At 42.7% G+C, this 11,619-nt stretch overlaps 1 long non-coding RNA gene across 1 annotated transcript; it reads right to left on the bottom strand.

The window, feature by feature from the left end:
- Positions 1-676: 676 nt before the first annotated feature.
- Positions 677-8,307, bottom strand: LOC129624075 (uncharacterized). Its single transcript, XR_008700731.1, has 3 exons — positions 8,088-8,307; positions 5,725-6,053; positions 677-1,427 (listed from the first exon to the last, which is right to left on the bottom strand). It is a non-coding gene; the product is annotated as an uncharacterized LOC129624075 (long non-coding RNA).
- Between the last annotated feature and the right edge of the window lie 3,312 nt (positions 8,308-11,619).

The following is an 11,619-nucleotide window of genomic DNA, read 5'->3' on the forward strand; positions in this document are numbered from 1 at the left end:
AGAGTCTAAGACTCTCCTCCCACTTAGACATTGCTCAGTCCATTTATGAGCAGACACTGAAAACTACACTTAAAAGTACCTTACATTTAAAATGAACACTGCGTGGACCAATGCACAGATTACCATGGACACTGTCCAAATGTGGCCTCATAGCATGATAGGAACCTAAAGCTTATTGAAAAGGGCAGTTTCTTTCCCATAGCCCCTTTGCAAAAATCTGTTTAAGGATGCAATGACTTGCCAGAAATTCCTCAACTGCTGTATGATTTGAATAACTTTCCCAGAAGAGTCTCTTAGTTCTCTGCAGGGCATGAAGAGACATACATAATGAATACACACATTGACACATGCAGACATACATGTTCACATGCACTCACACAAACGTGCATTCACACCCAAGCGTGCAAATACTTTCACATACATGTTCACTCATGCACCCACACACACATTCTTTCTCTCTCCCTCCCTTTCTCTCTCTGTCGCTCTCTCACACACACACATCCAATTATCTAGTGAAAGCTTCTCGGTGAACAGATCATTTCTAGGCCAGCTATTACCTGACTCTCATGTACTGAAAAGGGGATACCTAGTAGGTTTCAGCCCAGTCACCATTTGTACTTAAGAGTAGCCATCAGCAGCAACGAAGTCCCCAAAACTGAAGTCTTGTTTATTATTGAGCATATCCCCACACCCATCCACATTTCTGCTAAATATTAAGGATAGCTGTCAGGTCTTGACACTATCGAAAATAAACTTGACATTTTTAAATTTCAAGAAAGTGATCTGTAGTCACAAAATTAGGGCTAAGAAAAGCAGCATTCTTAGGCCTTGAAGTATCTTGGTGTTGCTTCTCGAACTTCAGTTAGTGAGCAAAGCCCTTCTGTTCTTCCTGCAGGGTTCCCCTTAGCTAGACTAGAAACCCCCCCCAGAAACAGGTCCCTATGTTCCCTGCTCACCACTGGGACCCACAGTGAAGGAATGAGTGATGGAAAGATGCTACAAAACTCTCAAGTTAACGTGATGTGTTTAGTCGCCCAGTCATGTCTGATTCTCTGCGACTGTAGCCAGCCAGGCTCCTCCATCCATAGGATTCTCCAGGCGAGAATACTGGAGGGGGTTGCTGTGCCCTCCTCCAGATGAGCTAACATAGATGTTGGCTAATTTGTAGATGTTCACCATGACATATGAGTCCTCTCGTCTAGAGAAAGGAAAGAGAAAAATAGAAGCATTTTCCAGGAAAACCCAGCCCTTTCCAGGTGTTTCCACAGCTCAGAAATGCATTTGTCAGCATCCTTTCTCTCCAGGTGTTTGGCTTCATTGTGGCAACTTCCTCCATTTAGAGAAGAGACTGAAATCATGCATACACTTGTCATATAAATTACGTTGTTTTCCACACTGACACTGGAGAGCAATGACTCAGCCTGTACCTACCAACGAAAGGATAAGAGTGAGTAACCGTCCAAAGACCATAATCAGAGCAGCGCTGAATATGTATTATTCATAGCACATCTTTCCTTTAGGTGAAATGTTTTGACCAGAAAATCAGATCATTATTACAGATTTATACCTCATTTATCCTATGTAAGCATCATTTCATGATACTAAAGAGAAGAGAGTTAGCCTAACGTTTTTTGTCCAACCAGTTGTACTAAATAAATGAATTCCTAGAGTAGATTCCCAGAAAAAGTTTGAATAAATATATACACAATTGTCAGAGAAGGCGATGGCACCCCACTCCAGTACTCTTTCCTGGAAAATCCCATGGACAGAGGAGCCTGGTAGGCTGCAGACCATGGGATCTCGAAGAGTCGGACACGACTGAGCGACTTCACTTTCACTTTTCACTTTCATGCATTGGAGAAGGAAATGGCAACCCACTCCAGTGTTCTTGCCTGGAGAATCCCAGGGATGGGGGAGCCTGGTGGGCTGTTGTCTCTGGGGTCTCACAGAGTCAGACACGACTGAAGCGACTTAGCAGCAGCAGCAGCATACTGTGCTACATGGAGGTCCCACATACTACGTTTGTATTATACCTTTTAGCCATACTGTGTTTGAGAGAGAGTGGAGAAATAGAGTTCCAACTAGGAAGAAGATCTGATTGGTTTGTAAAACTGATTATACACATTCTGCATCTATTGTGTAACAGTTGTATATTTTTTTTACACAGATGAAAAGATAAAGATCTATATACACAGTGATCCCACCCCAATCGAACTTCCTGTGTTTTTAGGAATTGCAGCATCTGCGAAGCTACAATAAAGATTAAAAGAAAGAAAAAAGACAACAAATGTGTCTTTGAAAACCATGCCAAGGAAGGGACCCTTTAGCTGGAGCTAAGCTCCCGTGTTCAATCTGTCTCTGCCCCAGAGGAAACAGTACCCGTTTGGAACGTGAGGTGAAGATGCTCGATTTTGTGGAGATAATTGGCTCTAAGCAGGCATAGTAATTAGCAGCATCAGGTAGCTCAGGCAGCATTTGGTTGCCATCACCTATTTACTTGTGAGCAAACGGGAGGGTGTGGGGATGAAGGAGCAGATGGGGAAGAGACACAGGAACTTCCCGGGGCTTTGCATGGACGCCTCGCGCAGTCTTCCTCCCCCTGACCCACGCCCCTCACCAGCCTTGGTGCCTCTGGCTGCTGAGCCACGTCTGAAGGGCCCGTGGGCAGGTGCAGATGCCGCCAGCTGTTCCTTCCCAGTCACCTGGCACCAACAGGGAATTTCTGTGCTCATATCTTCAATCTCTGCACACTTTAGTCTCATAGCTGAAGACTTATTTTTAACAATAACAAGCCAAAAGGGCTGTAGTTAGGGGTTAATTGGGCATAAAGGCAAAATGTGGAAAGACCCAGCTGTTCCTCTCAGGGAGAATTCCAGAGAGTTGTTATAACTGATTGCTACCTTTCAACAACAATTCTCTAATCTTGGTGGCAGCACCAGAAACTAAGATGTGGCCAAAGTCATGGGGAAGGAATGCCACATAGAAATGCCTGTAAAAGCAGGGGGAGGGCCGTGGGGTTTGGAGTCACGAAAATGGACTAGGACAGGAAAGGAAATAAAGGAACCATCGTGGAAATCTTTGGATAAAAATAACTAGTGTTAATTGAGCAGTTACTATATGCCAGGCACCATAATAAGGGCTTCCCAGGTGGTGTTAGTGGTAAAAAAAAAAAAACCCGCCTGCCAACGCAGGAGACGTAAGAAATGCAGGTTCTTACGTCGGGAAGATCCCCTGGAGGAGGGCATGGCAACCCACTCCAGTATTCTTGCCTGGAGAATCCCATGGACAGAGGAGCCTGGCCGGCTACAGTCCATGGAGTCACAAAGAGTCAGACATAACTGAAGTGACTTACCTCATACGCACATGCAGGCACCATATTAAGCAATTTAGATAGACAACATTATGAGTTTGGTATTACCCCCATTTTACAAAAGAGAAAACATGGACCACTCAGCCTATTAAGTACTACACTGCAATTCAGACCAAAAAGTTCCTTTCTAAGGCTTTCCTGGGAGTCCAGCAGATTGGAGTTCTGCTTCTGGGCCAGCTTCTGTGCAATAGGGTAATGGTCAGCAAGTCGCTGAACTTTGGTATCTATCCCTACAGACAAAAGTGGCAATTCCAAGTATGAGGGCCTCCTGCCTCAGAATCATCTGACAAGCACACTTAATATGCAGATTTCAAAGTCACTCCTTAAATCTAATAAATCAGACTCTCTCTAGCAAGGTGCACCAAATTGCATTATTAATAATCCCTGAGGATTTTTAGGTTCAATAAAATTAAAGATGGCTGGACCAGCTGATCTCTAAATCAAAAATGCTATGGCTATGGCAGTCGACTTGACATCCCAGCAAGTTGCTGCTTTATTTATACTTCAATTTTGCTTATTTAAAAGAAAACTCAAACTAGTTTTATTCTGTGTAAATTGTTTTACTCAAAGAGTGATTTTGAATGACTTCTTTTTTAAATCCCCAAATTCAAGCCAATCTTCAAAGGATAAAGAAATGGAAACCCTGAAGTTTAGAATTAGTGCTTCCCAGGTGGTGCTAGCCATAAAGAACCCACCTGCCAATGCAGGAGACATAAGAGACACTGATTCTATCCCTGGATTAGAAGATCCCTGGAGGAGGAAATGGCAAACCACTCCAGTCTTCTTACCTGGAGAATCCCATGGACAGGGGAGCCTGGCGGGCTACAGTCCATGGGGTCACGAAGAGTCAGATACGACTAAGCGACTAGCACACAGACAAACAATTGCCCTAAGATTCACAGTATTTTCAAAAACAGACCTCTATGGGGATGATTTTTGAAGGAGTCAATTGTCTTTTGAATGTATGAGCTCTATTTTTTTTTTTTCTTTTTTTTCAATAAAGCATGATTATCTTATAGCTTCCAAACAGAAAGCTCTGTTAGGGTCTGTATGAAATTGCGTTTCTACTTGCAAAAACAGTGATTTCATATGCTTCAACCTAATGTGTGTGTATGTGTTTGGGCAGGCTTGTGTGTGTGTCTGTGTGTGTGTACATAAAGTGCGTGTGTGGGAGGGCAGGCTTGCACGCAGGCCCATATGGGCTGAGTATAATTCCTGAAAGTGAAAGTGAAGTCGCTCAGTCATGTCCGAGTCTTTGCGACCCCATGGACTGCAGCCTATCAGGCTCCTCTGTCCATGGGATTTTCCAGGCAAGAGTGCTGGAGTGGGGTGCCATTGCCTTCTCCAGGGGATCTTCCCGGCCCTGGGATTGAACCCAGGTCTCCCGGATTGCGGGCAGACGCTTGACCTGTCACCTTGCTGGGGGCTCATAAGGTAGTGCTGCCGTCTCAGTGCATTCTCAAGAGATGCTCGTTATTAATGGTGAAATTTCCCATTTGACTTCCCAGTCTTTGTCCTACGTCTTTGAATCCTAATAAAAAGGTGAATATTCACAACTGTAGTAGACCAAACAGTAATCAAACTAAAAATCTGGTAAGTTCTTGTTCTGTTCCGTTCCCAAGCATAATTCACAAATATGGACACCCAGCTCCTAAGAGCCATGGCATTTCTCCCTGTTGCTCTTGCAAATGTGAATTCATACTGTATCTTTGGAAAGATGACTTTGGCATCCAACAGATTTTGTCAGCTGCTTGTTTTCCCACTATTCAGGCCATCTTCCTCAAACTACATATTCAGCTGTTGTCACTAAAAACATATCAATAGGAGAAAAATATCTAAAAGTTAAAAATCAGGTGAAATGACATTGATTGAATGCTTGGGGAACAAATAAAAGTGATGGAGCTCACTGGGCCGCAAGAAATATCTGTGCCTCTCTCTCCTCTGCGTCTCCCTCCTCTGTGCCCACCTCTGAGTGCCAGGGGGATTATTTGGCAGCAGTGAGCTCTGACTAAAGCTTCTAGAAGCTCTCATTCAGTAGTGAAATTGTTGTCTTCCTCTGATCCTCAGATTATGGAGATGAGGGGATGAATGTAGGCACTAAGATTCCCTACCGAGATAGCTTTTCACTCTTTTCAGTAGGAAAAAGATCAAAAGGAAAGTGGCTAATTAGCATACCAAAGGAGACAAAAACCCCTAGAGCTTTATCGTTGTTGCAATCCAATAATAAACACCCGAGTACAAAAAAGATTATTTGATAATGACATACAGAATTGAAAGCTTTTGAAACAGCAGCTTCTAGAAAAAAAATATTTTTGGAAGGGAAAATATCCATAATTATACAGAATAATGCTTACCCATTGGGGAATGGCTCTTGGTTCTTGGGAAAGCTACTTGCAGAATGACTTTGCCTAAGAAGGGTGGTGTGGCTTCCTTTATCTGAAAAACTCAAAAAGCCTACAAAAGGTTTCAAATCCCTTCCCAAGTAAACATTCAGTGCTTTCATATTCCCTGAAATTAAACACAGAATTCTTGTCTTGAAAATAAGTGTCCCCTTTTCCCAGACCAGCGCCCAATCAAAGGCTTGAGCTCAAAGTCAAAGGAATTTGCGACTCTTTGGGACTCATTGTTCTTCTCGACATCCTTTTCTGGTTTTGGAAAGTCCGGAAGTCTCTGCAAATATGAACTTTAAAAAAAAAAGTGAGAGAGACAGAGAATAAAGCAATTGTTTAATTATAAACGAGTTACTCTGTGAGACACAGTATAGGAATCCACCAGGACCATGGAGAGAGACAGCCTTGAAAGAAAACCAGACCCTTACTCCTTGGTTTAATATTAATATGGCGGGTGCTTTTCTTCAGACACTGAGGGGACAATAACCAGCAGAATGGATTCTTCAGAAGCCACAGTGAGTTTGAGTAAGCTGCGAGTGTGTCTGCCTCTTCCTTTAAGGCGCACATAGAACATGTTGATCAACATTGGGTGTGTGATCAGGCTTGGCTTCCCCATGAAAAGCTGACCCACTTCCAAGTCAACTCCAGGACCTTTCTGGGACAGGAGAAGGTGGAACTCTGAATTGGGGCGGCGGCGGGAGGTGGAAGTGATGGCGCAGAGGGCAGGTGCTAATAGAGAATTTCTTCATGAAGGGACAGGGGTTGCCAAGCTCTAGTTCCCATCTAAAGTGCCTGCTGATCAGAGAGAAGGCATTACTTCACTTGGAGATCACCCAGGTGATTATAATGGACTTGCCTGCGACTCGGGCTCTAAGCCATTTGAATCAAAAGCACAGAGTCCTGGGTTATTAATACTTTATCCTATTTCTAAGCAAGGAATCATTGTTAATGAGTCAAGGGGTAATGACTCTTTATACAAGTCTGAGTTTAAATGAATAATGTCTCTCTTGTTTTATACATTTTAAAAAATAATAAATAGATGAGAAATATACCTTTGACTGGCCATCAAGTATGCTACCTTTTTTTATCTCTGGGAACTTTAGTTCTTCCCAGATCTGCCAAGATCACTTAAAGACCTTATTTTGATAGTTTCATGCAAAATTATTTCTTTGTTCCTTTTCATAAATTGTCCGTTGGCAATGAAACAGCCCCAAATCAGAATTTTACTCAGAAAATGTGTCTAGAGGATGCCATTTACCCACCACTCCAAAGTATTAATTAGACTTAGCTGTTTGCCAGCTAAGTACCAGAGGAGACCATGGTGATTAGCTGCACTAATTGGAATTTCAAGTGGCACTGATAACCACACGAAGATAATAGGATTATACCTTCCCTCCCTGAAAAAAAGCAGTTTTGTCATAACTGTTTAGATGATGGTTTTAAGCTGTTTCACACCTAACTACCCTCAGAGAAAGGAAACATTTTTAGATACTATTTTTATTCATACCTCCCCACCCACCAAAAAAAAGAGAGAGAGAGAGAAATAAAACTCTTCCAGATAGTAACAAAAGTACAAAGGAAAGTCCCTCTCTGTCTCTGGATCTCACTTGCTCTTCAAAAAGCCAAGAAGCACAGAAAAGCAACTTTATGTGACCACCAACAGCAATTCAAGCTGATTCAGAAAATCAGCTAGACCCGTCCCTCTCAGCAAGAACATATTTCTGTTTTGGTTTGCAGAAACTCTCTCAGAAACTGATGGACACCTCAATCCCCAGGATGGCCAGAGCTATAGATACAATTCATGTTTGGGAAGGTTGGAAAGATGTTCTTATCCACATTTTAAACATGAAGAAACTATCATTTGAAGAGGTTGCATCTTTCCTAGTATTCTCTTCCCTTGAGCACAGCCCACGTTTACAGAAATGTAGCAGTTTCCAAATCGGACAGGTCCCACTGGTGTCAAGGGGCAGAGAAAGACTCCACAGCTTCTGTCCTCCAACTGCTCATGGGGAGCCAGGCGCTGGACTGTCTCCCCGGACTGAACTTCCTCTGCGGAGTTCAGATAGCTCGGTTTAATCTCCATAAATAAAACCCCAACATGGTGAGGAGCCACAGACACTGAGAGTGGGATCCGTTCACTGTCTTACATTTCTGCCCAGGCCAGCTGTTGTAGATGATGGCATACACTATCATAAAAGAAAGCCTCGTAAGGGAAAAGAGAGGGGAGGGCGGGAAATCTTTCTCAGATATTAACTATTCAAAAGAGATAAATTAACATAATTTTTACTTCAAGTAAACATGACGAGCAAATGCTGGTCAAGACTTACTTGCGCTTGCAGTCAGAGTTGTGGTGGCTGGGAGATGGAGGTTTTGATGCTGAAAACTCAACTTCTCTGTACACCAATACCAAATCAAATCTGAGAGACAGAGTTTCGGGTGAAGTAGAAAAGAATAGCTTTATTGCTTTGCCAGGCAGAGGAGGATGCAGTGGGCTCCTGCCCTCAAAACCTGGGTTCTAACCCTGGAGGGTTTGGTAAGGAGCTTCTTGGCAATGGTTCAAGGGTGGAAACACAGGGACCTTTAATCTCATCTCAGGTAATCTTGAGGAGTTTCTCTAGTTCCTTTAATCTGGCCTCAGGTGGTCTTCTCTGGTATGAAGACTATCCCATTTGCTAGTTTTAATTCAGTTTTCAACTCATTTGGGTAAATACCAAGGAGTGTGATTTCTGAATCTTATAAATGTATGTTTAGTTTTGTAAGAGACTGCCAAACTGTCTTCCGAAGTGGCTCTTGTTTTGTATTCCCACCAACAATGAATGAGACGTCCTTCTGCTCCACATCCTCACTAGTGTTTGGGGTTGTTTATTAGTGCTTTGGATCTTGGCCATTCTTAAAGGTGTGCAGTAGTACAATTTTAATTTGCAATTCCCTAGTGATATATGGCATCCCACTCCAGTACTCTTGACTGGAAAATCCCATGGTTGGAGGAGCCTGGTAGGATGCAGTCCATGGGGTCGCTGAGGGTCGGGCACGACTGAGCAACTTCACTTTCACTTTTCACTTTCCTGCATTGGAGAAGGAAATGGCAACCCACTCCAGTGTTCTTGCCTGGAGAATCCCAGGGATGGGGGAGTCTGGTGGGCTGCTGTCTATGGGGTCGCACAGAGTTGGACATGACTGAAGTGACTTAGCAGCGGCAGTAGCAGTTTTAATTCTATCAAGGGCTTAAAGACACAGTTACATGTATCCCTCCAGGTGGAACCAGGGACTGTTCCTCATTGACTCTGCATCCCTCCCCTTCCTGGAGCACCAACTCTTCAAACCTGTGCTTTGGAACTTAGGGGAGGTCGTGGAGGTTGGAGTCCGCTCCCTGCAAGAAATGGGGGGCAGGGAAAGACTTCTGTGCCCAGGAACCCCATAGTGTGCTCTCAGTTTCAATGCTACTGCTGGGTGAATCAGGTCTCATCAGCAACTTGAGGGCCCATAAGGTGTTTTCTGAAAGAGTCAACTTAGTGACTAAACCACGAAGGTATTTTCCAATGTAGAAACCAGACCTACGTTGCAAACCTCTATAGTTTGGAAAAAAACAAGATAGATTTAATTGCACAGCCATTGGTCCTACTCACACTTGAAAGCAAGCCTGCTCCAGCATGGCCTGTCTCACATGAAGAATCTCAGGAGGTGCATAAGCCACGTGGAGTTGACACAGCAACCTAAGGAAGGCGGAAAGACCAACTTACCCCTACATATCTCCATCATAAGCACAGGAATAATTTTAGACACTCTTTAGGTTGAGGCATTACATTTTTAGAATATTCTTTTCTGTTACCATTTTATCCATGAAAGCAATGATTACTCAGCATCATATTACTGAAAATGAGTTTGGGGAAACTGAATCAAAAGAAGGCCATGGGGAAATCAGAGAAGGTAGAGATAAATGTGTTAACAAAAAGAAAGGCAGAAAAACTATGGGTAGATCCTGAAGCCTTTTCTGGTGGAAACAAGCAGTGGACAAAGTTTTCCTAGGAAAAATCTGAGAATGGTGGACTCTAGGGAGAGAATTTTCAAACGTGGGGAAGAGTTCAACAAGTGAAGAGAAGTGAATCAAACATGAACTTTTCTCACTGTGAAATTTTCACTCAGGCTAGCAAATAATCAAAATGGGTTTTTTGCTTGACTTGATTTTTTTAATGACTGAAAAATTAGGTCCTCCCTAGAATAAAAGCTTCATATAAGCAAATTATTTTACTTATTTCTATGTTGCTGCTGCTGCTGCTGCTAAGTCACTTCAGTCGTGTCTGACTCTGTGCGACCCCATAGATGGCAGCCCATCAGGCTCCACCGTCCCTGGGATTCTCCAGGCAAGAACACTGGAGTGGGTTGCCATTTTCTTCTCCAATGCATGAAAGTGAAAAGTGAAAGTGAAGTCACTCAGTCGTGTCCGACTCCCAGCAACCCCATGGACTGCAGCCCACCAGGCTCCTCCGTCCATGGGATCCTCCAGGCAAGAGTACTGGAGTGGGTTGCCATTTCCTCGTCCAATGCATGAAAGTGAAAGGTGAAAGTGAAGTCGCTCAGTCGTGTTCGACTCTTAGCGACCCCATGGACTGCAGCCCACCAGGCTCCTGTGTCCATGGGATTTTCCAGGCAAGAGTACTGGAGTGGGGTGCCATTGACTTATTTCTATACTTAATGACAAATACTGTGTGCCTGACTCATAGGAAGTATTCAGCAAATGTCTTATGAATGAATGAGTGAATGAGGAAAGAAAAAAGGAAAGAAAGGAAAGAGAGAAAAGGAGGAAAGAAAAGAAATGGATGATGCAACGTTTTCTAAGTCTAAGAAAACGGAATATTTTGTAGTTGAGAAATTTTAATAACTGCAATTATGGCTATTCAGTGCTGTAACTATTGATTCAGAATCTATATGGGATCAAATTAAATGTGTACTTGTTGGCCTGAGGAAGTAACTTGGACGAGATTTTTGTTTGTATTTCTGCGTAGTAGAGAATGGAGCAACAGTGAAGCAATAGCTAATGGAAGCTAGAGAAAAAGGGTCCTGAGTTATGTACTAGCGAAACAATTAGTAAAATAACCCCTTAAGGTAACTTGAAATTTTTATATAGGAACCTAGGAGTGAAGTGGGTATATACGTAGAGTATATACCCATAAACGTAAAGTATATGGTATTTGGAACTGTGCAGTGAATAGAGGCCTGACAAACCTCAAATAGACTCTTAGTTAGAAAGACAGTGAGGAAGTGGTTTGGAAACCGGAGAAAAGAAAAACCAAGTTATATATGCAGAGATTAATTAGCAAAGCTGTCATCTACAGTGATATGGAAAATAAAAAGGATACCTAATTAACTCAGAGATCCAACTAAGGATCCATGCAGACTGTTGAAAATAGCACCTGACATCTTTAAGTTGCTGAAGATAAGTTATGAAAGATGTAAGATGAGGTAAAGTAGTAATTGTTCGGTTTTCAAGCAGAATTTAGAGAAAATGTAAAGGGTTCGGGTTTTGAAAATGAAACTAATTTTCATCCCCAGTGCGTGTTGGGGAAATATTTTCAAAGTAAGAAATTGCTTTGGGGAAAATACCAAATCCAGGGCACCATCAGCAAAATGGGGCCTCAAGGTTAAGATTGAATCAAAGTGTTGTTTATGAGAACTCAGAATGATTTAGGGTACTACCTCATAAACTCTTGGCTAGACAAAAGGGCTTCTAATAATCTCTAGAACTTGTAGAATCTCTCAGCTAGTGAGAAGAAAAAACAAGCCTTCTAAGTATATTAAGGGTACAGTCCTACAGCACCCTGATTTGCAGACAAAAATTAGAGAGGGGTCAGTCTTGAATTC

The sequence above is a fragment of the Bubalus kerabau genome, chromosome 12, assembly GCF_029407905.1.
Source record: "Bubalus kerabau isolate K-KA32 ecotype Philippines breed swamp buffalo chromosome 12, PCC_UOA_SB_1v2, whole genome shotgun sequence".
NCBI lineage: Eukaryota > Metazoa > Chordata > Mammalia > Artiodactyla > Bovidae > Bubalus > Bubalus kerabau.